The following is a 27,354-nucleotide window of genomic DNA, read 5'->3' on the forward strand; positions in this document are numbered from 1 at the left end:
TGGCTCCTTTTTTTTTTTCTTTTTCTTCATGCCCGTCTAATTAGCCTTTGCAGCTGTTTAGGAGGGTGATAATCCAAAGCGGGCAGCAAGTGGTTCTGACATAACTGAGTGCAGCTGTAACCGAGTCAGTTGTGGTCCAATATTATGAGTAAAAATATCCCGGGGAAGGAACATTCATTCACAGGTGCAAAGAGTTCACCTTTGCTGCCTTTTTTGTGGTCATAACTGAAGAGGCGTACAACTTCAAGTCCTGAATAAATCAATTTTTTTTTTTTTTTTTTTAGTTATATACACTCTAATTTTAAATGCGATCTATTTTAGGGGGCACCAAAACAGTACGATTTGTTTTAGGGCTGGGAATAAAAGTCGACCGGAAAAAGTGGTCGACGCAAAAATGGAGGGTCGAAGTTATTTTAATCATTAAAAAAAAAAACATATTTGCAGCACTTGGACGTTGCCGGGACGCCCGGAACTAATATTTTATTCTGCACGGACACTTATTGCTGACGGACTCCGATTCACCACTACTAACTAAGATGCTTTTTAGGGTTTGTTTGTGGTTACTTTTGACTGACAAGGGCGCGAATTGCCGTATTTTTCGGATTATACGTCGCTCCGGATTATAAATCGCACCAGCCAAAAAATGCATCATTAAGAAGGAAAAAACATATATGTCGAACTGGAGTATAAGTCGCATTTTGGGGGGAAATTTATTTGGTAAAATCCACCACCAAAAACATACATGTCATCTTGAAAGGCAATTTAAAATAAAAATAAAAGAGAGAACAACAGGCTGAATAAGCGTACGGTATACTCACGTTAAATGACTGACATGCTTGGTAATGTCAGTAACGACGTAACATATCAAGAGTTTGTAGCGAGCAGTGACGGGAGGCGGAGGCGGAGTGTTGAAGGGCGGAGCCAAAGGCTGGCGTTTTATTGACATTAGCTTCTGAGGTCTTAACAGCAACTCCCCACTCAGCTAGAAGCTAACAGGCTAACTCCCCTTTTACACAGAACAAAACCTTCCCATCCGGAACTCTCCCCTCGTCCCAACGTTCCGTGGGTGAATTATGTTCCCATCACTACAAGTTATTCATATAACTCTAGGATAAAGAACATGCTAACAAGTTCACCGAACTATCAGTTTCACTCCAAATCACTAAATCCATTGAAATCTTCATCCTCTGTGTCACTTTTAAACAACTCCCCCAACTCGGGAGGTAGACGATGCGCCGCTTCCTCTTCTACCGGCAATGTTGAACTTATCAACACAGGCCTAGAGCGCCCTCTTGCGGTTTAGTGTGAAAATAACGTGAAATGATATAATAATGTGTTAATAATTTCACACGTAAGTCGCACCCCCAGCCAAACTATGAAAAAAACTGTGACTTATAAACCGAAAAATACGGTAACGTCGGTACATGTCTTATGTTTGTAACAAAACAATCCGCGTCAAAATCACTAAATAAATAAGAGCTTTAATGAATGTATTCACGTAAGATGACGGGTGGCCCGACGCATATCTACTTCCTGTTTAAACAGAGCAAGACTTCCGGGTCGGGCCACAAGCCGAGTTGCTCGCGTTTCCTTCTCGAGCCTTCTTAATGGAAAGAAACTGCAAAACAAAAAAACAAAAGCTAGGAGCAAACTCTAAAAAGTAGGTGTGTCACCTGACCCTCTGAGATTTTCATCATGCAATGTGCAGTCCATATGGACCCGCAAAGGTGTTCAGGTCAAGTACTTTCTTTTCCTCACGTTATGCACAATCAAAAACAGCTTTGACTATTTGCTGTCACGTTCACGCGATTTTCAGGAGAAGACCGTCAGCGTTGCTGCTCACTAGTTTCATCTTAAATGATATTGCGTGTTGCCAAAACAGACGCGCATTGTGGGCAACGCACTCACCTCATCCAGCAGTCGCCTGCGGTGTGCTCATTTCACATAAACAATGCGCAGAGGTTGAATGAGAGCAAGTCTGGACTCGTCTCACTGCTTACATTCTGGTTTATTGCTCCATTGAATGCTACAAATCTCTCAAAAGGAGGGAAGATTCATTCAGAACAAAAGAGCTTTCAGTAAACCTCCATCACTCCGTTGTTGTCTACCAATAGAAAGCATTCCGTCAGGAGCGAAAGTCCTTCTCGTTTCAGGAAAAAAAAAGTTGCTTAATAGCAGCTGACAGTGCTAATTAACTGTCACTTCCTCTAAATTTGCTTCTTCTCTTTCTGCTGTCCTTTCTGAAAAAGCTAAAAATAGACATCGGGAAAGAAAAAGCAAAATACACGCATAGCTAAGGTAAACAAGAAGATGTCCAAAAAATAAATAATGTGCTTGTCTTCTTTTTTTTTCTTTTTTTTTTTTAATCAGCTGCTCTTTATTTAAATCGAAAAAAGTGTTTATTTGAAAAAGAACATTCAAAAAGTATAATCTTTTTTTTGGGGGGGGGGCTTACTTACAACTTTGTTCCAATGCATTTCAATGAGCATCAATTATATGCAGATTTTCGCTATTCTCGGGTCAAGCTGTTCTCATTAGCACATCAGGAAGGATTCAACCCATAAGGGGGAGCTCTTCAGAAGCGCTCGGGGACGTATTTTGAACTTGTGGCGCGGCGTCCTCTCCTTTTGTGTCGAGACACATTTAATCACCGCTATTGATTGTTTTAATCGCTGCTATTGGTGTCATCTCATCTGGTGCAGCGCTAACGATAACACGCCTCCCTGCCCTCGCCCTCCCTCCCCATCTGTTCGATGCGTCATACAGATGCGGTCGCCCTTAATAGGCCACGCGGAAGACATTCCCTGCGGATTTTGGGGAAGCTGAGCTGAGCGACACTCCCACACTGACTTGAGTTTAAACACAGTTAAACTTATTAAAACACATTTGGCTTATTCGGTTTATTGTCACTCCCAGTTGAATTTTACCTTAAAACAGACACAAAGCAACATTGAATTAAACATCGTGTATTTAAACATCAAAACGTTCCAACAAACCAAACAATTTTGTCAAATGAACGTCTGCTAGCTTAAATGCTAGCATGTAATGCAAAATGTCGTAAACGTGCTAAAAGATATTTAGTGACTATTCAGTTACAGCCAGTTGAAAAAAAGGTACTGAAACATTGAGCAGTTTATTGATTTATTTTTATACTATAGTTAACCCTATTTAAAAAATAATCCTACATAGATCTACTTCAATGGGAAGACCAAAAAATTTTCTTGACAATAATATGTTCAATGCAGCCCCACTAGTCTAAATGTGGCTTTTTGGTTAATATTGCGCTAGTGCAATATCAGTTAAGCAGAAAAATCCAGGAGTTTCTTATCAATATCAGAAGGCGGCCATTTTGCCACTTGCTTTAGTGTCGAGTGAAAATGACATCACAGTTGCTCAGGTCTCAGGTAACAACCTATCACAGCTCAGCTTGAGAAAACAGTTGAGCTGTGATTGGCCGTTGCCTGAGTCCTGTGATGTCATCTTCAGTCGATGGCAAGTGGCAAAATGGCCGCCCCAGTGATATGGCTAAACTCATATTACACAAATGTAATATTTATTAGAATGTCGTGTTTAGAGTAGGGAGGTCACATATAACAATTTATTGTCAAGAAATGTTTCAGCTGTGAAAGGAATGGCTGTGCTCTCTTAAGATGGAACCCAGGGGTAGCAAATGCAAACATTGAACCCTGTGGACCGCCATACAACAGTTGGGCAGAGCGGGACTCGGAGTGTTCCGGTTGTTTGAGGCAGAATATTGAAAAGCAGATTAACCTAAAATAGTAGTAGTAAATGGTTAACTTTGCTGAAATGTTAATTTTCCCAGGACGGATACTGTACATAAACTGTCGTGCAAATTAATGGCCCGCTTTGTAGCGCCACACATTATTGCAGTTGTTTTAAAGCCGGATTTGACGCAATAAGATAAACCCGGCGGTGATAAAACACGCAAGCGAGCTGCGGCGGTGTTGTTAGCGAACCTCCTCGCCGCATCCCTCAAACACGGCTCAAACAAAAGACGGCAAGCGAGCAAACACGACGCTGGCTGGCAAGCAGCTGTGCGGAACGACCAAGGACAAGTGTGCCGATAAAGGCCGCTCGCTTCTTTGCCTCGCACTTTTTTACAAGCGCACCTTTTACTGTCTGCTAACTCAGCGCCAGCAGATGTGTTGACACGGCACCTTTATTACCGCGCATTGACGAGCTGTCAGCGTGTGTGTGCGTGGAAACAATGGAAGGTTCACACCAGAGACGTGCGCGGCTCCTAGGCACGATGAAAACCGGGAGTTTTGTCACTGATGATGTGATTAATTATGTGTAAACCACCTCTCAAAAGTACTGAATCCTCAATCTAATACATTTCTACACTATATAAACAAAATGGATGAATGTGAACCGCAGCTAGCATCACCACACATCTGCATCTGTAACGTACATTACTAATTTGCAATATACATGAAATCTAGGGGTGTCAGGCAATTAAAATTTTGATCGTAATTAATCGCAACGATAGTTAACTCACGATTAATCGCAATTTTTACATTTGTTCTAAATGTGCAATAAAATTTACAATCAGTTTTCATACTCTTATTAACTCATTTGCTCCCAATGAAGTGTAAATACGTTTTTTTTAATGGTCTAAGAGTCCCAAAGATGTATTTATACTTTTTTTTTTTTGTTTGTTTTTGTTTTTTGTGAGCATACATAAGGCTTTGATGCAGCCTCTCAACTGCAAAGAACGGTTTCAGAAATGGTAGTTGTTACACAAACGGCCAGCAGGTGGAGGCAGAGCAAAGCAGATCAACCAAGAAAAACAGCTCAATTACTTACAATTTTAAATAGATTTGTGAAAATGATGAAACTTAGCTCTCTTCTAATGCTAATTGCTGAAAGACGGAAACAGATAGAAACATACTTTTTTTTTCCTGATGAAAGAACTTAGAGACTTTAATCTTTCTTTTGGTAGGTTCCATGCTTTTATAGCAATAGAACACAATATTCTGTGGGCCTTGCAAAATCAGTCAAAATCCAGTCAAACAGCTGGGAGTGAACGGGACTGCTTCTGTGAAAATGGCTGGGAGTGAATGAGTTTACATTAAAGTGAAAAAATATTAAACTAAGAAATATGTCTGCATCTTTTAGTCATTGATACAGTAATTTCATGATTCATAAAATTGAGTTAAAATTAAAAAGATGTACTGTACTGCAAAAAACGAGTGTGATATTTATTTGTGTTGAGGTCATTTTTCTGCCACTAGATGGCATAATTACATTTGTAAGCTGTTGGTGACCGCTCAGTGCATTTTCTATCTAATCTTTAACATGAAGTAACTTGTGAAATTCTGCACATTTTTTTAAATTGTAAAATACAACTTGACCCCAGTCTCCACAAGAATATGCATAATTATTCAATTACTCACCTGTTTTTTAGGTTTGGTCATGTGACATTCACAAGCTGAGCTGTGATTGGTGACCTCAGCCCTTGTGATGTCATTTTCAGTCGACAGCAAGTTGCAAAATGTGTTTTTAAAGGTAGTAATTGTACGTGAAAAATAATGAAAATATCAAATTTATTATAGGCAAAATATTCATGTTTGACTGCCAAAAATGGTTAAATAAGTAAAGTGTCTTTTTAACAAGTCATGTGATCATGGGGAGGGAAGATGACTAACGGTGCCCAATTTGGATAGGGGTGTGCTCACTTTTGTTGCCTGGGGTTTAGCTATTAGGCCTTGTGGCTGTATTTCGAGGGAACAATAAATTGACACCGATAAGATGTACAATGACTACTTTTTATTGTTTCAAAGTGTATTTTGTTCAGTGTTCTCACATAAAAAGATACAATTAAATATTACTAGACTATTTCTTTTTTTTTAACCACAAGTATCTGTACTCCTACTTTTTTTTTTTTTTTTTTTTTTTTGTCAACTTTGTCTAAAAACCACAATGGGTTGATTTAGTTCTGCCTCCTTGCAAATAAAACCTCAGTAAAGTGAAAACATTTGACCCACAAAGACTTCATATATATGATAAGAAACATTTGCTGTATTGTTGCATCAGATTTTTATTATTTTTTCCTTCATAAATTTAGCACAGCTCTCAGAGGGCCGAAATGTGTGCGTGCGTGTATTTGGATGTGGACATGTGCCAGGGGAGGGAGGTACGCAGGGAGGAGAAGGAGTCGGGTTGTTTGGGGAGGATTTTTGGCTATCGGTGTTTGCTCTGGCCCGTTTCCAGAAGGACCCCTCGGCTTCTCTCGGCTGTCTATAATAAGAAATGGAGAGGAGCGAAAGGGTGAAAGTGACCCCAAAAGAGACGCTAGAGCAGGGGGAGGATGTCGTGGCGGGGAGGGCGAGCGAGCAGAGAGACGTCGGTGTACTGGAAAAACAAAAAAAAAACAAAAAAAAAACGGTTTGACCGTCCTTGACTTGCGAGTGCTACAATGAAAATGAGGAGGAGGTGGGAGTAACGTGCGGAGGAGGAGGAGGCCAGTAAGTGTCAAGTAATAAATAGAAAAAAAGTGGAAAGTGGAACAAAAACAAGGAATACTTTAATTTACGGTATACTTTAAAAAAAAATAAACAAAAAAAAAACCTAATTGAAAACTTGGGCCATTTCAGTGAAATCAAAATGAATGAAAAACACAAATCAAAACGAAGCTTCTCCCTGCGTAGAAAGTGTCTTTAGTTCATCGCCAACATTTGTTTTCCTAATCAGTCCTGCTTCGGGTCCTCGGTGTTCTAATTTTCCAGGCGACCTTGAATGCCCTGCGCTGTTGAGCAATATGGGCTGTACCACGTGCAAATGCACAGCAGGCGGGGGTGGAGGCCCGGGACACTTGCTTTGTGTTTGTACAGTACTGCATGTTGTTTTCCAAGCAGGCTCCATAGACAACTGAAAATATCAAGTTATAGGAGCTTTACAATGGGGGGGGGCGGAATGTTCCATTCCCACCTGCAATAGATGGAGATGTGTGATATAGCGAGACTACATCATACATTTGTGTAATAGTTTGAACTTCCCATTAAAAGAATGTATTAAAGTGAAACATTTCTTCACAATAATATGTTAAATGTTACGTCACTAGTCTAAACATGACATTCTGATTAATATTACATTTGTGGAATATGAATTATGCAGCAAAATCCAGCCGTTTTTTTGTTGTTGTTTTTTTAAATCCATCTCAGGGGGCGCCATTTTGTTGTCCACTGAAGATGACGTCACAGTTGCTCAGGGTGAAAAAACAGGCTGAACATTCAAACGCCATAAAGGAAGGCCCAAGCTCAAATTCAAACCCTAAACGTCAGAATTATGAGGCAGATGTGCTAACCGCTTATCGTTGTGTCACCTATGCTTTTGTACTGTCCTTTTTTAGTCAAGGTAAAACTGTTTGACATCTGTTAAACACGACACAAAAAGGAGAGAAGACACTCAGTTCAGGGCCCGTGAGGAGAGAGGAGACGAACTGACTGATACAATTCACTCCTGCACTCTCTGAAGATTTCTCTCCTCACCCTCTCTATTTATTTGGTTTTCCACGCCCCGAGTTACATGGGTGTTCCAACCCTAAAAAATGCAAATGCAAGGCATAGTTGGAACACAGTGTACTTGTTTGTCTATGTGTTGTGCATGTGAGTGGAAGATTGCTGAGAACATGTGTGCTCAAGTTTGCAATCATTAGAAAACGGGCGACCTCAGCAGACTGGCTCGAATCATTCTGTTAGATGTTAGATGTTGTTGTTCTTCATTGCAGCAAATGTATAACTTATTATTTACAATTATTCCAACAAAAGCTAATAATTTTGTTTGAATGTAATAATAATGGATCAAATGTTTCATTTGTGACTAGAAAAGTGCTATTTTCTGTCAAATCCTTCCCCCAAAAATCTCTCCATATCAGTATTGCGATCCTCTGCTAAACAGCACACAAACTCTTGTGCGTCATAAGTTAGCACGTTAGCGTCACGTCTCCCAGTCAGTAAGACTTATGACCCAACCCGCAAATTTTCACTGACACGCAAACCCGCCGGTTCGTCACAACAACATCGCACGTCTTTGATCGCGACAGATCTCTCCAAGGCGGCGTTTACTCTACGCCGTGGAGTCGCTTCGCGCTCTCCCTCTGTTCTTTTCATGTCTGTCCTTGTTGAGGGTTGCTAGCGGGGAGCCGCATGTGTGTCCCACGTCTGTGCAGTGACAACGCAGCCCGGCCCAGATGTGACGCTGCAGCTGGATCAAAGTCACTTTGATAAAGCCAGTGAGCTTTACACGACAACCATTTGAGGGCGCGAGACGCTTAACACCAAGGCTCTGATTTACAGTACTAAATGTTAAACTTAATTGCTCACGCAGAAAAGACGTGGTTGCTGATCGACTAACCCAGGATTGCGTCTAGCCTGGCAAGCCGCACCCACTTTCGTGTCCTGTCTGGACAGACTCCGGTCGGCCCGGTTCAAAACGAACCGCGCAATCAAATGTGTTCATTTGCAGTGACGTAGCTTCAGTTTCATTCAAAATGGCGCGCTGGAGAGACGATCGTTTTCATTCGGCATTTAACTAGACGGGATTTACATCGAGTCGTTAAAGCCAGCTGATGGCCTCGGAAGCTTTATTTATTTCAAAAGCAGACGTGTGTCAAGACTAACAGCGCCGCTTACTCGCTGTTAGGAGAAGTGACGCCAATGGCGGCCATCTTACGTTGCCACTCGCTAAGGCGGCCTAGCTTGACGACGTTGATTTCTGCGGGTCGTTTTCACGTTATCTTCTGCCTCTATGGCGAAAATGCCAACATATATCACGTAGTGATAAAAAAGTCTGGGAGAAGCGCTAAGTACCAAGGTTATTTTAGCCAACAAAAGCTTTGATTGATTGAGTAATTTGATTTTTATTGAACATATAAACAAGCAAACAGCAGAAAAAACAGAAATTAAAAGAAAAGAAAACCCCAATAAAATCATCAATCATAGGTTACATGTTCAAAATGGAGTAGGAAGAAGCTAATGAAAAAAAAGTAAAATTTAAATAACTGTTTTGTTAATGAAATACAAGTAAAATTGAAAGCGTTTTTTTTTTTTTTTTAAGAAAAAACAAAAGCTAACTGAAACTACGATTAATGTTTAGAAAAGTAACTAAAAAAAAAAGGAAAAAAAAAAAGTAACTAAAACTATAACTAACTAGAATTCATATGAAAATGTCCTTCCTTTAAAATTAATCTTTTTTTTTTAATTAATTTAATGCCTGTTGCCTTTGGGGATGATTTGAAATGTGATTTTAAGTGTATTTATTTTTAACCAGAATAAGAGAGTGTGTCACATAGAAGTGACATCATCTAGCAGCAGCCAATAGAAAAGCACCAGATGATGTCACTTTTTCATTTAACTCGACCGCAATGCAACGCTAGGTAAGAAATGAGTTCTTTTTTCATTTTACCATGGTGTTTAATTAATATTGTGCACCAGTAATACACTTTAAAAAAAAAAAAACACGTACTGAAACTAACTAAAACTAAGCATTTTTTTTAATTAATTAAAACTAATAAAAACTAACAGTAACACCTTGAAAACTAATTAAAATTAACTAAATTTAAAATACAAAATTTCAAAACGAAATAAAAACTAACTAAAATGAAAATTCCCAAACTATTGTAACCGATTGTGCGATTGTGACCAGACTCATTCGCTGATACAGCGATGAGTCCGATTTTCCAGGTTAGATTGCGTCGGCCAAATATCCTAATTGGTGTCGATGCAAATATTGAATCTGTGAACCTAAGTCAAGTCAAGTCATCTTAGACAAATAGATTGATTTTGTCTCTTTAAATATCGTAGTGTAGTGGCACATGCATGGAAATGTTTTGCCGTTGTCATTTTCTTCTCATATTTTGACACTCATTTTTTTTTTTTTTTTTTGGCTTGCTTTTTGTGGTGAGATAGCTCAGGCCTCGTCGGCGCAATTTCGGCAACAGGAAGACGATTTGGGAGATTAACCGGACAGGAAGGAAGCCGATACGCGACGCACTTCCGGGGCTACGTCGTAAACATTTGTGGTCAGTTTTGATGTCTTGCGCTTGGCGATAAGGACGGCCCCTCTGATCACGGACGGCGTCTTATCACTTTTGAGAAGTGCAAGCACTCAGGGGGGCAGCTCATGATGCCGATCTGACAACAAGGGCCAAACAAAGCCAGCGCATTTGGAGGTCATAACAAAGGGAGGGAAAAAAAACGCACAAAATCTGCCGTCCCAGCGGATTTTCTTGCTTACTTAGCTCAATCCTGTGAGTGTCTCTTCTTCAAATCTGAGCACTTTTGCTTTGTGCGATGAGGTGAGAATCCACTTGAAGGCAAAATCAAGACGGGGGATTTCATCTTGTTAGTGCTTACAGTCAAAAGGCCACTCGGAGGGATCAAACCCCTCTGCTTTGAAAAGTCACTCCAGCACTGATTTAATGTCTTAATTATGTGGATATGTAAATATTATTCCACAGCAGAGCTCCAGAACAAGAACACGCACAGATTCAGACAGGAAATTACGTCAGAGTGAAGATATTTTTCATCCGCAGTTTGAGTTTTTGTTTTTTTGAGACGCTGCCCAAAAGTTACTCCTTCGAGCCGGATTTGAACCAGCGACCTAAGGATCTCAGCATTACCCACTACAGTCCTCCGCTCTACCAACTGAGCTATCGAAGGAGACGTATGCTGATCAACATTTCCACCATTTTCAAGCGATGCTACATAGTCTGATTTCTTCATTCCAGACATTAATTGTCCAGCAAATCATCCATCCATCCATTTTCTACAATTCTGTCCTCATTCGAGTCACAGGAGAGCTGGAACTCATACCGGGCTGACTTGAACCAAGAGGCGACTGCCAACTGGCTAGTTAATCTAGTTAGTGAAAACCATGAAGGATAGTTGATGTGAAACAACTAGACTAAGTTAAATTTCTGGAGAAATTGCGTGGGAATGCTGAAATCACATTGAGAGATGAATTATGAAATTATAACCTCCTGGTTACTGGACAATACGCAATACCAATTGTGCCACCGAGCAGTATCAGACACCTGGTAATGATGAGTTATATGTATGGAAGTGGGTGTGGAAAGTGATACTTTAGAAATAAAGTTTAATGACTGTCCCATTGAAAATGAATGGGGAAAAGTTGATATTAAATGTTAAATTGTGCAAATACTCTAAGTAATATGGCGTGAATTTTTTAAGCTAGTTGAAATTTGAACAATGTAAATTGGAAATATATATAATAATAATAATATGGGAGTTGTTAGGCGGCAAGAAAATAAGTGTGGGGGATAAAAATCACAATAACATACGTGGGAATGCTGAAGCATTCCCACAACAAGTCTGTCGTTCCCCGGCCATGACTTCTCCCAACGGTCACATGGGGGCATACTTGAACCGGCAGTAAAAAAAAAAGAAAAAAAAGAGCGCTCCTCGCTCATGCCGGCCTATTGCGAAACGCGCACGCACACGCATGCACACACAGGCACATAAATTCACGTTCGCACGCATCTACTCGCCACCAGCCGCCCCTCCTTTTGAAAATCCACAATTGCCTTTCAGTCCGCAAAAACATATACACGTCTGCTTGAACACACACACACACACCAACACGCACACCCCCACAAGACGACATTCGCTCAGACACACACTTGCCCCCCCCCGGCCGTATGCATTGTCACATTATACAAAGACAAAAGTATTGGGACGACAGGTCTTGTTATTTCTTGTTTAACTTTACTCACTTTGTCAATAAAAAATTTTTTTTTTAAATTTGATTGAGATGTAGGCCTAAAGGTGGTCACATCCATGGTAGAAAAAGTTTGAATTTATCTGTTTAATTTTTTTTATATTGCAAAAAAGAGGAGCGAGCGGTTAGGAAAATGGATGGAACAAGGGGTGTGTAGACTTTTTTTATTTTTTTATTTTTATTTTTTTAAATTTTTTTTTTTTTCCTTCCTCACTGTATAGCTTGGTTGAATGTGGCAGCGTCAAGTTAACAGTTAATTTGTGTGGAATTCTTTTCAAGTATCAAAGAAAGCTATTAGAATATTTTTTGATTCTAAGTATAGTTTATATTTGATAATTTAACAATATATTGCAAGATTTTACACAATCAGTATCTGTTACAAGCTTTGTAGAAAAAAAAGTAGAGGCAGAAGTAGAAAAATGTGATTAATTGTGATTAATTTATGGAAAACTCTGTTTAATTAGTTAAAAAAAAATTAGTCACTTGTCAACACTATTTCAAATCAAACTTGGTCCTTCTGTGGCTCATTTTCCAATTTTGAAATTCCAGAATCAGCACTTTTTTCATTTTGTAAGCTCCAATTGCAAATACACCTAATTGTGGGAATGCTGAAAGCATCACACGTATGTTATTCGGATTTTTATTCTCCTCACTTTTTTGCCAAGAAACAATTCCCACATAATACTTCCGATTTACACCGTTCAAAAATTCACACATTCCCGGGGTATATATATTGTCTGATTCCACATTGCTTACAGTACTGGCACAATTTGACGTTTAATATCAATTCTTCCCCATTCATTTTCAATGAGATTGACATTGAACTTTTCCTCGCCCACTTCCATACATACAACTGATCATCATTACTAACTCTGTGATACTTCTCAGTTCTTATTATTCATTTATCTTTGAACTTCAATTAAAACTGTAATTGTCACAAAATGTATCTTTCAATTTACTTCATCAGCATTCAGCTATTAGCATTCAGCTTTCAGCATTCCCGCGCAATTTTCTCCAGAAATCTCGTTCTCCAAATCATCCTTTTTAGTTGTTGTGGTGTCATTTCCAATTGACGTCTAGCGGTTCATCTTCTCGTTCTAAACGCTCACGTCAGCGACCCTTGCCCGCCCTCCGCCAGCCGCTCCCTCCCAAAGGGGATTGCAAAATCTTTGGGGACACGGACCGGGAAGCGAGAGCGTTGTTTGGAAGCAGATGGCGTTGCTTCTCCCTCTCGTGTCTTTTTGGTGACGTCCACTGGGAATTGGAGAGGCCTTTATATCAAGCATTCCTATAGAGGCTGCGGACAGATAAGTGAGTTATGCACTTGGCCACCATCTGGCTGACAAGTGCGTTCGTCTTGGCGTACTATAGTCATAGGTTTTTTCCATAGTGATTGGATGGGGTCATTTCTACAATCATAGATTAATTACTCAAAATTATTGTACTGGTTGCCTCGTCTCACATTTGACTTGGCTAATGGCTGACTAGGCCGTTGATATATGTTTGTGTTAAGTGGAATAGTTTCTGTTTGCACAACAAGCAGCAGTTAGGCAGAAAGTAAACAAATGTCAAAAAAAAAAAAGAAGCTTCACACTGTTTATTGCCGCTCCCAGCTGAAGATTACTGTCAAACTAAACATGAGACTGAACACACAAACAGAAGACAAAGATGTCATTTATCTTAACACGCCACATGAATTTGCTCTCTGCTATCTTAAAGGGATACTTTACTTATTTAGCCATTTTTGGCAGTCGAACATTATTTTGCCTAGAATAAATTTGATATTTTCATTATTTTTTATGTACAATTAGTACCTTTAAAAACAGATTTTGCAACTTGCTGTCGACTGAAAATGACATCACAAGGGCTCAGTTCACCAATCACAGCTCACCTGTTGTCGAGGTTTGGTCATGTGACATGTGATTGGTTACCCGAGCCCTTGTGATGTCATTTTCAGTCAAAGATTCCCAGCCCTAGTTGTTAGACGGCAAAGAAGTGTGGAGAGTAAAAATCATAATAACATATGTGGGAATGTAATCATAATGGACATTTACATTCTATTTACTTATTTCATTGCTATACATTTTCAAAGCAAATATTTGTGAGTTCTATTTTCCTTTAATGTATTTTTGTTTTGAATGTACTCATGGTATTCCCGTTCATTTCAAGGAGTTTTGAATTGCAAATCGTGGTCACGGAACGAATGAAACTCATATCTCGGGGCGCCACTGTCGCTCTAACATCGGACTAGTGCTGAATTTTGAGAGCATCTTTGGCCAAGCTCCCACCCCCCTTTTTTTGTCTCCCATTGTGGACAAATTTGGTGCCATTCTTGCGCAGCTGACGGCGTCTTAATGGAACATAGCATCTGTTGTGAAACAATGGGCAGGCAGCAAAGGAGGATGGCAGGGCAGCGTGTTGGCTTTGCCAATTTCCCCTTTTCCCATCGCCGGGGGGCTTTGTGCGCCGCCCGCCCATTGACGCTGCCAATTCTGATCCGCGCTTGACTTGCCGCATGTCTGCTTGTTGTTGTCCAGCTTTACGCGCAGCTTTTCAGCCATTGTGCACACGTGTGTGCGTGTAGGGTTTGGAGAGCCCCGCATCCCATTGACGGAGAAGCAGCCGTGCATCTGTCCTTCAGCGAGTGTAATTGTTGCAGTGGTGGTGCGCGGAGTTCCTATAATGGCCAAGCCTTGACATTCGGAGTGTCGTGTCTGGATGGGTCCCAGCAAAATGTGCTGTGAATGAGCAACAGGTGTGCAGTGGGAAGTTATCCAATTGCACTTAATTGGGCTGAAAATGGTGATTTAAGCTCCCCTGGTGGTGTCTGTCTTCAATTCCTGCAATATCAGCTTTGTCTTTTAACTAAATGGGCCGGTTTCACACAAAGCAGATCTGTGAATAAATTGAGATGAGATTTATTTATTTATTTTTTTCATGCGGAGGAGCCTCGACTAAACTAAATGCATCAATTAAAAAAAATGGTCCAAAATTAACTAATTTAATCAATTTCATTTCGGCGACTTGCATAATTACCAATATAGTATTTGCAAAGAATTTTATTTCTCTTCATACTTTTTACACTTAAACATCTTCTTGGTTTGTACCAAAAAAAAAAAAAAAAAAGATTGTCCTATTTGTGATTTCAATTATTACCAAAATCATTGTGATTAATATTTTCTTCATAATCGAGCAGCCCTTCGCTACAGTATTGTATTTTATAAAAATATACACTAATAACTAGGGACGGGTGAGTACCAATATCAGGTATTGGTATTGTTGCTGAATCCGCACTTATTTTTACACTTGACGATGGCTGATACCAGTATCAGCCGTCCTCTTGCAGCCATTTTACAATCAGGAACTAGAAATTAGAGGAAGGGTCATGCAAGGGTTATGCTTACTGTCATGACTAGGGTCATGCAAGGGTTATGCTTACTGTCATGACAAGGGTCATGTAAGGGTTATGTTTACTGTCATGACTAGGGTCATGCAAGGGTTATGCTTGGGCCATGCAAGGGTTATGCTTACTGTCATGACAAGGGTCATGTAAGGGTTATGTTTACTGTCATGACTAGGGTCATGCAAGGGTTATGCTTTGGCCATGCAAGTGTTATGCTTACTGTCATGACTAGGGTCATGTAAGGGTTATGCTTAGTGTCATAACTAGGGTCTTGTAAGGGTTATGTTTACTGTCATGACTCGGGTCATGCAAGGGTTATGTTTGGGTTATGACCATGAGATCAATCGTCTGTTTTGAACTGATGTAACCAGCATCTAGTTTCAACTAGTAAGACGCTATGTGATGTCAGAAGCTATGTGATGTCAGGAATCTTTAGTGTCTTTATCTGGTCAACAGCCAATCAGATAATTCCCTGTCAGTCCTGTTACCTACATGTCTAACCAGAGCCAATCAGATCGATTCGCTGTCTATATAAGCCTGCTTGAGAAGTGCATGTTTTTGTCAGATTATTTCCTCTGTTCCTCTGTGCACCTCCACAGCCCAAGTTAGCTTAGCGTCTCGTGATTCTCGATACATTCTCGTTGTTTCTCGTCTAGTCACGTTTGTTCTACGCCTCTCGACGTTATGCGACTAAAGAGTTAAAATCTGACTTGTGTCTGCGTTTTTGGGATCCAACTCCAGAACATAACACTTTGCGTATTAGTTATGAAAGAGGAGGCGCTGCTTGTGTTTTAATTACCTTTATAAACACTAATACTGATCCTTTATTGGATATTAGGCTGGGGTAGTGTTCCTAATAAAGTGGCTAGGTCACTCGCTCTCCAGCTTCCTTTTTTCTTTGCCATACAAAAGGCCAAATCATCATAATGGATTAACATCAGCCTCATCGTTCTGACTTCTTTTAAAAACAATGATGAGACAGTATGATCCACAACCCCGGTGTTGCCAAGGACTGTTTTGGTCCCCCGCAAAGCCCACACACTGTGCGACATTGGTCACTTGGAATTAGAACCCTGCGATGCCATTTGCCTGGTAGACATGTCTGCCAGCGGTTGTGTGCGACGCTGCTTGTGGTACAGTGGCATTTCGGCGACCCTAAGCCGCCGCATTGGCACCTTGGTGCACAATGCGGCTGAATGGACGTACGAAACCCTCCCCAAAACACACACAGACGCTTTTCCCCTTTATGTTAAAGTCCCCATCAAAGCATCCACGTCCAATTTTGTGTGCGTGCGCGCATGTGTCTTAAATGGGCCCGTTTCCCGCTGTGTCATTGCGGGCTGCCCATCAGCCCATTGGCTCTTTAGATGTCGCTAATCCGCCAGCGTCAAAGCCGCGGGTCAAGCAGCCAGCGGCGGTTGAATTCAACTCCCAGGACGACGGCCACAAATTAGGACAGGCCGACAAGACCCCGAAGCATTCTGGGTATTGTTGTGAGCTGCCAACTGCTCTCAAAAGCCCCCCCACCGTGAGAAGGAGCAGCCGGGGGGAGAGAAGAGGAGATTGATGGCAGACCGGTGATAAATTCATATCGGTACGAGACACTTGGCACCAAAAGGCCTGATTTTTTTTTTTTTTTTTTTTTTTGTAGTTAGGCATGTGTGTGATTGGGGTAAAAACTGGCACATCTTCATTTTCGTGCTGGGGCAAGTGTAGTTCACTGTGTTTGGGAATTTGGCAGACCTCGCCGAGCATTCTGGCGGCCTGTGGGGCCTTTTCTATGACACGGCAATTTGGTGGCGGCAAAGCAGACTAGACTTGAGACTCGGTGAAAGCAGGTCTGAGTTGTGGCGCAGGTGGTGTAATGTGATTTTGGTGGATTTGAACCAGGCGCAGGTGGACAGATTCTGCACTCCGCTGATAAGTGGAGTACTCGCCTCACTGATACGATACCAAAAACTGATATAGTATTTATGATGCATAAAATTTAAAGTATCACAATGACAGGTATAAGACTTTTGTCTTTCAGATACACATAATACTGGCAACGAAGACTTAAACTAGGTGTCAGTTTCTTATTTTTTTATTTTTTTATTTTTTTATTTATTTATTTGTCTTAAGAGAGAAGTCAACCTTATACATTTCTTGACAATAATAAATTAAATGTGACCTCACTGGTCTAAACATGACATGCTGATTAATATTACATTTATGGAATATGAGTTATGAAGCAAAATCAAGTCGTCTTTATCCATCTCAGGGGGCGGCCATTTTGCTGTCAACTAAAGATGACATCACCGTGGCTCAGGGACAAGCAAACACCAATCACAGCTCACTTGTTTTTCAAGCTGAGCTGTGATTGGTTGAGACCTGATCAACTGTGATGTCATCTTCAGTCGACAGTAAGTGAGCAAAATGGCCGCCCCCTGAGATGGATAATTGTAATTGTAAAAAAAAAATGATTTGGGTTGACTTCTTCTTTTAGAATCTTTAAGAATCTTAGCTGGTATCGTCATTCTACCTGATACCTTGAAATAAGGATGTTATCAGACCCATACCAATTCCTGAATAATCCTGTGTAATCGCCCATATATTATTATATATTATATATATATTTTGCAAACAATTATTGGCTTATCGATTATCATCATTGACAATTTCTAAATTTGTTGTTCGCGTCGGCAGATAATAGCATGATCGCGCATCCCTACTTTTGATATAGTTGTCCAAATACAGATTGCACATTTATGATCTTTTAGAACAATATTGAACCATATTCATAAATGTAAGGGTGGATGAAATCGTGACACATCACAATATGCCATGGGGAGCCTCAAAACCAGACGCAGGTTGGCAGATTTTTTGCCACATCTCATCAGTACGTATTTTGATGTGCTTTTTGATCAAATACTTTTAAAGAGGTCGTTGAATTTCCATCATTTTCCTCGTCTAAAACAAGATTTTTTCGTGGCAAGTCAACAAGGTGGGGGGAAAAAAAATGCCGCTGGTGTACCCCGGACGAAGCTGTTCAGTTTTTTGTGCCGTGTGATGAATGATGAGCCTTTGTCGCGTATCTCCGAAAAGGCTGCCGTTCCGCCCCCCGTTCATAAAAAGTGAGGCGTGAATAGCATTAGTGCAAGTCAGTGCACCCGTAGCTGTGCGAGAGGGCCCGAAAACGGCGCCTGCGAGGCCTTCCAGCGCGACTTTTATCCGGCGAGATGATTGAGGGCTGACCAAACATGCCCTGCCGATGCGGGACGACGGACGGACGGACGGACGGACGGACGGACGGGCGAGATAAAAACGCACGGCCAACAGAAGCCCGGCATCGCCGCCCCGCGCAAGGCGGGCAGTGAAGGGGAACAGGTTTGCCTCGCAGAGGCTGAAAGGGCTCCGGACAAAAGGGACGCGAGGGGAAGAATGGGAGGCGGGTCAGGACTGGCGCTGGGCCGGGAGTCGGATCTCATTTCTCAAAGTGTCATCGCGCGATCCGTCTCCTCCTCTGTCCTCTCGGCCCCAATTACCGCCACAATGAGCGAGGCCGCCGCCTTCCTGCCGAGACGCAGATGCTCGTCCGCAACGAGTCGGGCCACGATGAGATTTTGATGGCTACAGTAGGGCCGTTTGCGGCCTGACATCCATTTTTTTTTTCTTGTCGTAGGGCTGGCTATCGATTGAAATTACCTCAATCGATTCGATTCCGATTCACAAGAGTTCTCTAGAAATTGCACTTAGTTTAGTTATTGTGGAATGCTGAAGCATTCCCACATATGTCATTGCGATTTTTATTCTCCACTTTTTTTGCCGCGTAACAACTCCCACATAATACTTCCAATTTGCACCGTTCAAATTTCAACTAGCTTCAAAAATTCACGCCTCCTGGGGTATATATCGTCTGATTCCAGACGAAAGTATGACTTTCCATGCCCACTTCCGTACATATAACATACCGTCATTACCAGGTGTCTGATACTGCTTGGTGGCACAGTTGGTAAAATTCATTTTCCAGTAACCAGGAGGTCATAATTTCATAATTTATCTCTAAATTTACTTCATAAACATTCAACATGCATTCAAACTCTTAGCATTCAGCTTTCAGCATTCCCATGCAATTTCTCTAGAAATTGCACTTAGTTTAGTTATTGTGGGAATGCTGAAGAATTCCCACATATGTTATTGCGATTTTTATTCTCCACTTTTTTTGCCGCGTAACAACTCCCACATAATACTTCCAATTTGCACCGTTCAAATTTCAACTAGCTTCAAAAATTCACGCCTCCTGGGGTGTATATCGTCTGATTCCACATTACTTACAGTATTTGCACAATTTGATGTTTAATATCAACTTTTCCCCATTCATTTTCAATGGGAGTGACATTGAACTTTTTGTAAGTATCACTTTCCATGCCCACTTCCGTACATATAACATGCCGTCATTACCAGGTGTCTCATACTGCTTGGTGGCACAGTTGGTCAAATTCATTTTCCAGTAACCAGGAGGTCATAATTTCATAATTTATCTCTAAATTTACTTCATAAACATTCCACATGCATTCAAACTCTTAGCATTCAGCTTTCAGCATTCCCATGCAATTTCTCTAGAAATTGCACTTAGTCTAGTTATCTTAGTGTTTGCTATCATGGTTTTAAAAAAAAAAAGACATTAAATTAACAAATTGTGGGCTTGAAGGTTGGAGTTTTATCCGGACCTATTCATGTCGCTGAAAAAGCAAACCAAAATTAGAAACAGCTCTTGGTGTGAAGAAGCGCATTCCAAACAAGTGCAAAGTTGAACCACAATAGTAAACATGTGCTTAAATTCAACAATTTTGTGCAATACGATCTTTCTAAATGCAAAATATGACAAACTTCAACCGCAATGATAAAGTTGTGTCTGTCAAATCAAAGCATTATTACCATCTTTCCACATTTTTTTTTAACATGAAATCATTTTTGCGTTAAATGTTATCTTCTTGATGCGCGTGATGCGCAAAGTGATGAAAGGGTGAGAGGCTGATTTCCTCCTCATCCTCGGCCTTCATCGCGCACGCCAAAGTAGAGATGCAAAAAATAAAGGCGAGAGAAAAGAAGATATTTTTGAAAAGCAGCCACAAGTTCCCTGTCATGCCGCCTCCTGCGTGGATGAAGCCGCCTGCGGGCCCCTTTTGTCCCACGCGGCATGAATACAAAGTGGATGTAACGGGGTAGAAAAGGGGGAAAATCGGCATTGTCGTGGCCAACTCTGTAAATGGGATCAACGTTGTGTTATGCGTGCGCGTAGCTTTTGATTTATTTTATTATTTGGCGACAGTCTAGTTTTTTTTTTGTATTGTAATTGCGAGAAAAATAATTCTGATACAATAGTTAAATCATTGCATTTAATGTACAGTCTAATTACATTTATTGCATTTTTACCCTTAAAAAATGCATTAAATGAATTATTAATTATGATTCTAATTTGTAGTTCTTGATCGTAAAACGGCCACAAAAGGGAAGACGACTGTCACGAATACTGATAACTTGAAATAAGGCCCGATACCGATATATGTACTTGCAAACAATAAATCATGTTACCGATTCGGTCATTGTTTTCCAAAGTGAAATCAGAGGATTTGGACCATTTTAAATTAAAGAAAAAATGGCTCCGAACAATTACTCAATTATTAAAATAGTTGACAAATAATTTGATAATTGATTACTTGTCGATTAATCAATTCATGTTGACGTCTCTACTCATAACCATACATGTAATTTCTATCGTACTCAATCTGATACAAAAAAACTGCATGTAATATAAATACAATTGAAAATACAGTACATCAATTGATATTTGGTTGTTAACTTCATTTTAGTCATGCACCGATCACAAATTTCTGATCTTTTAAAAAGTTTGACCTGCTGATCCCGATTTTTGCCAATACCGATTTTTTTATTTTTTTATTTTTTTTCCATTGCAAGCAGCATATTCCTTCATTGAACAAATGGGCTGTTTCAACTGCACGTTAATTTGTTCTCTCAAATAAAAATGAAAATCCAATTAGTCACCTCAGCAGAAGAGGACAGTGGCTGACTTTCTCAGACCTCTGAGGACGGAGATGAGATTTGGTGGAAAAGATTGGTTCATTTTTAAGGGATCGGCCGATCACCGATCTTCCAAAATTAAGGAAATCAGGGCCCATAAATCGGCTGGCCTACTTCGTTTGATAATGTATGATTTAAATTAATCATTTAAATACCCCTGTTGGAAAAAAAGCCAAACACTAGATACAAAATATAAACGCTCAGATCTTATTGAATGACTTGTTTTCTCATGGGCTTTTTTCAAAACTGAGTATTTATTTATCCAGGATAGACACACTTCTCTCCTTTGTGTGCGTGCGTGTGTAGAGAAAGACCGAAAAAGATGTGCGGGTGTGACAGTGGCCTGCAGCTCAGGCCTCAAATCCCACTCAAGTGAACATTCGTAATCTCCCAGTCGCACTTTCAGCACAATCTCGTGTCACCGTAGACAAGAGTTAGAATGTTTTTATTTTACAAATGTTGTGGACTCGGTTTCAATTGCAGTCATGTGCAACTAAACTGTTACTACATTTTTTTTTTTTTTTTGCAGTAAAAGGTAACCCAAATATGCAGAACCAGCTCTCAAATAATAAAAGCATTGTTAAACTAGACTAAGTGCAATTTCTAGAGAAATTGCATGGGAATGCTGAAAGCTGAATGCTTATGAAGTAAATTGAAAGATAAATTATGTGAAAATTACAATAACAACAACAAAATTACAATGAAACATTATGACTTTTTTTTTTAAAAATGCAGAATTTTGGATGTAGTATTTTAATCTTAAACTCAACACGGCGTATTTATTTCTCGAAAGACGACGGTGACGCTAACTAGACGGATGCAAAATTGCAGATTAATCTCGTGTCCGAATAGTGTCTGGTCTGCACATTCAAAACAAACACCGGGCTAAATTTAGCATCCCATTCATCACGCTGTGGGCTTGGAAAAAAAGAAAGAAAGAAAAAAAAAAAAGGTGTGGGTGTTAAGGGGGGGGGGGGGGGGGGGGTCAGGGAGCTTTAACTCTGTGACAAAGCCTGATTTGCAGGTCAATGCGATGGCACACTCGCCTCTCGTCTCCGTGCAAGCTCGCCTTTGTTGCCGCTCGCCGGCGCCCATGCCAGATGGTGATGCAAAATGCTAATTCGCCGGCCCCCGTTTGCCTCCTTTCTGCATTTAATTGCACACGGCCTCGCTAATTGTGTGCTGCCGGCCCGGACCGTCGGGGGGGAGGAGGAGGAGGAGGATGTGATTTCAAGTTTTTTGTTTTTTTTTTTGCTCGAAAATGACAGTTGGCTTTTTTCTTTTTCTTTTTTCTTTTTGGCAGCGCGTGAATTAGATTTACTTTGGTAGAAGGTCGCTGCATTGAAATAACTTGCAAGCCTTTCTCGTCAAGGGAAAACAACTCGCTCACAATCATGCTACAATGGGAACCAATTAGAGGAAGTGATTATTTTTTTTGTTTTGTTTTTTAAATTATTATTATATATGTATTTTTTTTACAACAAAACATGCTTGAATGCCCCCCCCCCAAAAAAACAAAACAAAAAAAAAACGAGTATGTGTGGGATTTAGAAATGTATAAAAAGTCTACACACCCCTGTTCATAAATTGAAATGGAAAACGCATATAAATAATGTAAAATCAAAAACAGCAATATCAATTGCCATAATAAATCAAGTAACAGATTTGTTGAACCAACATGCATTGCATGTTTTGTTCTATTCGTTGGTTGTCCCTCACGCACAGTAAAATATTGTGTAGAAATATGGAAGGACTTCATATCCTGCCCATACAAAACTGATTTTCATTCTACAAAAGAGAGCCATAAGGATAATAACAAAATGAATTATAGAGAACCATTAAATAAACTAATTATTATTTTAAGAGCTTTTAAATTTGGTGATTTTGTAAATTCTATTAAAATAGTACTGACAATGTATAAAATGTACCTCAATCAGCTGCTTAGTCTTATAAAAGAAAATATGTTTAAGAAAAAGGAATATATGTAATGCAAGCAAAATGTCAGCAAAAGCCTACTAGAACATCTGAACTTTATTTGGAGCGAATCAAAGGCACTTGAAATGGTGATGCAACCTTTGGTGAAAATGATGGATGGATGGACGGACGGAAATGTTTTTGAGCTCATGTCTCCCTAACCAATCCCAATGCAGGAATGTTGCAGGAATGTCGCGATGTGTTATCATTTCCAACACAAGCACGCCAACGCGAGATGTCGGCGTCGCGTTCAAAGGTCATACGGGAAGCGGCGCGCGAGGGCCTCGTGAGAGCGCCCCCACACCGGCAGCTGCTTGTGTCATTATATTCCATGGAAGGCTTGTTAGTGAGGCCCGCACGAGATCTGCCATCTCCTCCCTTTGTGGCCATCAAAGTGGACCAAATTGAGTCATAACAGACACTTCCTGTGCAGAGCTCATATTTGGATGGATGGATGGACGGACGGACAGAAAGATGGAAAGACAGATGATGGATGGATGGATGGACGGACGGACAGAAAGACGGAAAGACAGACGGTGGATGGATGGATGGACGGACAGAAAGACGGAAAGACAGATGATGGATGGATGGATGGACGGACAGAAAGATGGAAAGACTGACGATGGATGATTGGATGGATGGACGGACGGACGGACAGAAAGACGGAAAGACAGATGGATGGATGGATGGACGGACAGAAAGACGGAAAGACTGACGATGGATGATTGGATGGATGGATGGATGATGGATGGACAGACGGACAGAAAGACGGAAAGACAGACGATGGATGGATGGATGGATGGACGGACAGAAAGACGGAAAGACTGACGATGGATGATTGGATGGATGGACGGACAGAAAGACGGAAAGACTGACGATGGATGATTGGATGGTGGGATAGATGGACGGACGGACAGAAAGACGGAAAGACAGATGATGGATGGATGGACGGACGGACAGAAAGACAGAAAGACAGACGATGGATGGCTGGATGGATGGATGGACGGACAGAAAGACGGAAAGACTGACGATGGATGATTGGATGGATGGATGGATGAATGGACGGACAGAAAGACGGAAAGACTGACGATGGATGATTGGATGGATGGATGGATGGATGGATGGACGGACAGAAAGACGGAAAGACAGATGATGGATGGATGGAGGGACGGACAGAAAGACGGAAAGACTGACGATGGATGGATGGATGGATGGATGGATGGATGGATGGATGGACGGACAGAAAGACGGAAAGACAGATGATGGATGGATGGATGGATGGATGGACGGACAGAAAGACGGAAAGACAGATGATGGATGGATGGAGGGACGGACAGAAAGACGGAAAGACTGACGATGGATGGATGGATGGATGGATGGATGGATGGACGGACAGAAAGACGGAAAGACTGACGATGGATGATTGGATGGATGGATGGATGGACGGACGGACAGAAAGACGGAAAGATAGATGGATGGATGGATGATTAGATGGATGGATGTATGATGGATGGATGGATGGATGGATGGACGGACGGACGGATGGATTATTAGATGAATAGATGGATGGATAGATGGATTATTAGATAGATGGATGGACGGATATATTATTAGATAGATGGAAGGATTATTGGATGGATGGACAGATTATTAGATGGATGGATGGATGGATGGATGGATGATAGATTAATTGATTGGTGGATGGATGGATGGATGGAGAGATAGATGGCTAGATAACATTGCCCATGTGAAGAGATGAAAAAGTAGAAGGTGACCCCCTTTAACTCCAAGGGGGTCGGTACCCGGAGCCCCCCCGAATGTGTCCCGTCACCAGCACAGAGGGGACTTCATTAAAGTAACACATGAACAGCTGTTGTCTTTAACATGTAAACTATTGAGATTTTAAAAGTCCACTCAATGACCCCCGCGGCTCCCCGCCGGCATATGGGCGTTAATTAGCTGGATATAGCCATAGATTAATTATCATATTTTTTTCGCCCATTGGTATCAATGGAGCAGCCAGACAAAGTGTCTTTTGTTCTCTGATGCGGGACATTCTGTGGCTGACTGAATGGATCTTGGCTATGTCTACATGGATTTGCCATATGGCAACAAAAAAGCAAAGAAAGGAGCCCGAGTGCGCTTTGTGTTGGAAATCAGAACAAGCCCTGGCGGCTTATGGCTGCATACAGCCGACAAAGTCACTCTTGCCATCAAAAGTCTCCTTTTTTTTTTTTATGATGTCACACAGTCAAAACCATTGGAGCAATCGCACCACGCGATGAATCATTAGCATAATGTGACCGGGCATGCGTGGACGCAAATATGTCAATAAAGTCCACTTAAAAGAAGATGGCGCCTCAACTCCAAGGGCCAACGTGATCCTTGATGAGATGGGCCATATTCATAAAAACAATTCTCAGAACAAACAATTGAAATTTAGAAGAAAGCTTTCACTATCTTTATTAAATCTACAGGCAATGTTATTAATTCAGCAACATTTTAACATCCTTAACTGTCATATACATGCAAAATAAAAACTTTCAATTAATGTAGATGTAATGAGGCACATGTCACTCACATTCTTACGACTCTGTATAGTAAAATAAATAAATCAATAAAATATTAAATACAATAGAACTCATTATTTAACTCTTTTTACTGCCACACGTTATCCCAAAAACAACTCCGACAAGCGCCAGCCGATTTCAAGCATTTTCACTCATCTTTCAAGGCAAACAGAAAAAAATATTGTGCGCCATGACTACATAAACATGGTCACTACCATATGAAAGATTGAATTTCATTCTTTCATTAGAAAAAAAAAAAGTACATTTCTACCTTATTCCATTCTTTAGTACCATTAATCACCATTTGAAAATAGGTCATTTGAGTGACATAAGTGAAAATAGAAGAAAAATAAGAGTGAAAACAAGCTTTTTGTGAAAAGATACATTTTCTGCACAACAGTGACTTTGACACTAATCATTTTTGTTTCGTGAGGATCTGTGAATTTGATTTAACGTGACAAACGCTTTGATCATTCACGTCATCCTTGAAAACGTTCTATTTCACCAGATCCGTCATGTTTCACTGTAATTTGATACACCGGGGAGCCCATTGAAGAGAGATACAATGCTGCCATAGTTAGTGGGTGTTTTTGATTCCACAACCCATTGACCAGGCAGCGCTGCACTTGGACGTTTGTACTTCCCATTGATTAGATGAAAAAAAAAAAAAAACAACGTAGTTGACGTCACTTAACGTTTATGGTGACATTCAGTGGGATTTAGCATACGTCATTAAACGTTTTTGGCAGTAAAGGAGTTAATGATGCATGAGCCACAAATATGCAATTTTTAATACTATGCAGGGAGTAATGCTGTAGGAATTGTCACATGATTCATCACCTGAGCGAAATGCATCTTTAGGCTATGTGTGCTGCTGTTTTGGTTAGCATATGAGTTCAAATGGGATTGGAAGTTAATCTGTTTTTTTTTTTTGTGACAAACAGGAAGGCATTTATTTTGTCTCTGGTTACTAATTGTGACATGACATGCTATTTGACATTACATATTATTGACATGTTAATCAGTCCCGTTGAAAAGTGGCCACTACAAACCGATCGAATGAAGCCGTGACGTCCCGCTCGGTGCCGATTGACGCATTTTGGCTTCTTTCGTTTTAGTGTAAACTTACAAATATGATCCCCGCTGAATGCTCTGTGTCGATACAAGAGCCCAATTACAAAGACTTGGGCTTTTTCCCTCTCTTCCCAGCTCTGGCAGGTGGCGTCCACGCCCGGTGTGTATCCACAGTGGAGTAAACAGCGCGCGTAAGTGGGTCTTTTGGGGGTAGCTCGTTGAGTGCGGCTGCATGTGGGGGAGTCTCGATCGCGGACAATGCGGGGATCCAAAGGCAGCTGCTGCTTCTATAGAGGGCCAAAGGGCCTTTAAATCCCAGCCTATATCCCACAGCTGCCATGCTGCTCAAGTCTCAATACGCCCCACTTAAAAAAAAAATAATAATAAAATGCGCCCACCCCCCACTCTCACAAGGTATATCAAGGCTGCACCTGAGCCCCTCTGTGGATGGAGACTAGACCGGTCATAAAGAGGGAACAATACTAACAATAA

The 27,354-nt window shown here is 40.8% G+C and overlaps 1 protein-coding gene and 1 non-coding gene across 6 annotated transcripts in view; one reads left to right on the forward strand and one right to left on the reverse strand.

Moving 5' to 3' along the window:
* Positions 1-27,354, forward strand: part of LOC144016402 (uncharacterized) — an 86,188-nt gene that overhangs the window by 45,156 nt on the left and 13,678 nt on the right. The window lies entirely within an intron of this gene.
* trnay-gua (transfer RNA tyrosine (anticodon GUA)) lies at positions 10,596-10,682 on the reverse strand. Its single transcript is given in 2 exon segments — positions 10,596-10,631; positions 10,646-10,682. It is a non-coding gene; the product is annotated as a tRNA-Tyr (tRNA).

This window comes from Festucalex cinctus, chromosome 3 (genome assembly GCF_051991245.1).
Source record: "Festucalex cinctus isolate MCC-2025b chromosome 3, RoL_Fcin_1.0, whole genome shotgun sequence".
In the NCBI taxonomy this organism is placed as follows: domain Eukaryota; kingdom Metazoa; phylum Chordata; class Actinopteri; order Syngnathiformes; family Syngnathidae; genus Festucalex; species Festucalex cinctus.